Source organism: Ischnura elegans, chromosome 4 (genome assembly GCF_921293095.1).
Source record: "Ischnura elegans chromosome 4, ioIscEleg1.1, whole genome shotgun sequence".
Lineage (NCBI taxonomy): Eukaryota > Metazoa > Arthropoda > Insecta > Odonata > Coenagrionidae > Ischnura > Ischnura elegans.
Window position 1 is genome coordinate 137,403,765 of NC_060249.1, and position 3,767 is coordinate 137,407,531.

The window sequence follows — 3,767 nt, forward strand, 5'->3', positions numbered from 1 at the left end:
AGTGGGCCTTCAAAAGGCCCTAAGTACACGAGACTTAAGCCAGGTGACCAAAGTAGTGTATAGCCTTAGCAGCATGTGCAATAACACGCAATAGTATTGCCTTGGAAGGGCTAGTATGACAAGTATTCTCTTAAATATGACGACCTTTTTTAGTTGTATATGTAATCGGCGGGTTGCTGGATGGATTCTCTTATGCAAAGTCATAGGAAAGACTCCATGAAACACTATTCACGGGATAATTTAGTAATTTAAAACAAACTTCTTCAATGGATTGGGATTTTTACAAAATCAAAGAAAAAAATAGACAAATACCCGCAATGGAAAATCATTCATCGGATCACAACAATATAACGACTTCAATTCTCCGATAGATATACTGTGTAATCAGTCACTCACTTTTTATTCGCAAGATGCTGATTCGTAACCAAGTCTTTTGAACTTAAAAGGACAAAAAAGTTCACACAAGAAAGCACAAATCATAGATATATGTAGATTGTAGAGCGTTTCTCTTTTTTATTCGCAAAACGTTGATTCGTAACCAAGTATATCGAACTTAAAACGGCGCAAAATGTACATCATAGAGGTAGATGTAATAAAGTTATAAGCAAATTAGCATCATTATTTTATGAATGCATTATTGATACAAAATTCCCGCGCATGAAATAAGTCGAGAATAAAAAATCATTTCAACCTAAAAGTAGGGATTATAAAAAACAACAGAAAACGCTCACGGTAAAATACTAACCACATTTCTAAATAACGTTGCCTCCATCTTAATAATTATATTTTTGACGTGCCACGTTTAATCTATGCACATATAATACTTAGCTCCTCGCAAATAAAACATATCACTAAGATTAGTCCTGTTTCTATGAAGAAATTCCTGAATAGTTTTGTGTGTTGTGTGCTGATGCATGGGTATGATTGCGGACACTAAGAACGATATGGTTAACATAAGTAACCAAATTTAAACTTGCAGAGATTTTTGAGGCTAAGTTCAAGAACAAGGTGGACCTAAAGAAAACTAACGGAGCAAATACCAAATGTCGTCCAATTTGTGAAAGAATCAATGATAAAATATGAAAAGTGAGAATGTATTTGATTTTACGCAATCGCCGCCTAAAAAAGTGGACGAAGCTAAATGTATCAGAACCATTTTCATTACGATAGTGACCAAAGCAATGGTATCCATGGGCCACAAAACAAAAAAAATATCTAAACAAATTAATAAAGAGCATTGTTGTGCGACAAAAACAGGTGTATATACGCTTATCCCAACTGAAAGCACAATTCATCTGTCGCTCACACAGGCAATATATCATGACAAAGAATATTATAGAAGAAATTAACTATTAAAGACACAAATGACGATTGTGAACTTCATACGTAAAAGTGTTTGCGGTATGATTTATATGCGCTTCGAACTATAGAAAGAAAAATGAAGGAATGTTTGAAAATGAAGTTATGTTTGTAGTCATGGCAACTACACCAAAACAACCTCTAAAGGAACACACAAAGACCTAAACTCTCCAGTCTTTGAAACTAGCTAAGATTCGCGAAAGACTAAAATCCAGTCGATTAACTGTGAAGGCCTGCGTTTCTCTATCACAGAGGTGTAAACAACCAAGTTAGAATCATTTGATCGTGTTTTCAACCATATCTTGCAAAACAATGTGTTTTCTTTTCTTACTAAGAAGGCAATCAAAAGGGGCAAGTCGTGTGGAATTTACATGAGGAATATTTGAGGCAGATCCATGAAGATACCAGGATTCGTCAAGCGTATTGTGGGAAGATTTTATCGGATGAGAAAGTAAAAGAAAGGTGTTATTTCTCACTCGTCCGACCGCACCTTGAATATTCAGCGATATCAAATGTTATCCGGTGCAGAAGTACTTAATCCGCGAACTGAATAAAACACAAAGTAAGGCTGCGCGATTCGTCAATAAACTGTTACGGGCATACAGACAGCGTTACCCAGATGTTTAGCGAATTAAGCTGGGAGCCACTGGAGACTCGGAGGCTGCGCGCTAGGCTTAAATTGCTTGAACAATTGAGAATGGATATCTTTAAGAGCGATACGGAGAACATAATATTAGAGCCGCATTATACTTTCAAGTCCCTCATAAACGATAAAATTAGAGAAATATTTTGCCGAGCGGATAGATATGCGAATTCGTTTTTCCCCATACCGTAAAGGACTTCAATAAAAGCTAGTCGTAATTTCGTTAAAGCATTTCTTTTTTATGTGAAAACGGCTGGTGTCCTAACACCCCCTCCCACACGCTTTTTTAGCATAAAAACAGAGAAGATAATAGTTCAAGAGAAAGCAAAATTTATCTGTCACTTACTCAAACCCCATCTCTTCATTTAGAGCACTAAAGAAGAGATAATTCGAAGAAAAAGAACAAAAATGACGATTGGGAATTCCATGCGTAAAAGTGTTTGCGATAGAAATGAGATTCACCTCCAACAATGACATCAGAAAGCGAAAGGATAGGTAGTTTAAAAATGCAGTTAAGCTTGGAGTCATGTCCGCATCGACAAGGTCAACCTTCAAAAGAATTAGGAGCTAAACCAGGCAGTGTTTTGAATCGGCGACTCTTTGCGAAAGACTAAAATTCAAGCCAAGAAATCCGAAGGTCATCGTCTCTCTCTCTTTCGTCAAGAAGTAAGCAGACAAGTTACCTTCATTCCCTCGTACTCTCAACCGTATATTTTGCTGAACATTATGTTGACTTTTTTATTGCGGAGGAATAAAACTCCAAATCTGGAATTTGCGACGCAAGAATGCCCGTTACAATGACTTCGTAAAAATATTAAGTGACGTAAGGTGTCTCGCAGTGTAAATGAAAACAGCTGGATAGGTTGTTTGGGAGTTAACATTGTATATCTATAGCAAGGATCTCCTAATGACAAAGAATCCTTAACTTATTTAATAACAATGCATTCGGAAGAAGGAAAAGTTATGTTAGGAGCCTTCGCCATGCTTTCAAACATGCAGTAGAGTTAGACGCAATATCTTATCAAAATACATATCCGTTGCAAAGAAGGGAGTTCATCAAAGGCTACTGAGTAGGTTTTCAGTAAATGCCAACTAGACAAGACTATTTAAATTACTTAATCACTATTTAAAATTTCATCGAATAACAGCAGGCGAATCAATAAGTAGCATTGAGGCATAAACGAGTTAAATGTCACCAAGGAATCAATCCACTGTCCCCAAATAATAACAAAAGCGAAATGAATAAGGCCAATCCTTCACCAAGTGCAAGCACACCCAGAAGATCAATCATAAAGCCCAATCACAAGACGCTAATATCAATTACGAATACTCAAGTGTAGATCAAGTTTTAGAAGCCACTAAGTGGTAAAATGGTTAATTTTGAAACAAATTAATTAACTATGCAACGGGAAATTGAAAAAAAATCCGTCACCTCTATCTTGAGATCTACACAAAAAAACCTTAACGCATAAAACGATCTATCGATCTTATTTATTATTTTCCCTATAATTGTTACTAATAATTCCATTCACTGAGGAACAAGACAAAGAAAAATGAAATCTGTAATTCGTATAAGAAAGCATACAACCCCGTGCAAATAGAAAACAATTGCTTCAATTTCAAGTAAATATACCATTGGCAACATTTTGGCATGTAATTTAATGAAATAATGTACTCTATAAAAAAATGAAATCCACTTACCATTTCTTTCTTCAGGATAGCTCTCCGACGTAATACGTATAATTCCCAGAAATTCCACTCGTAG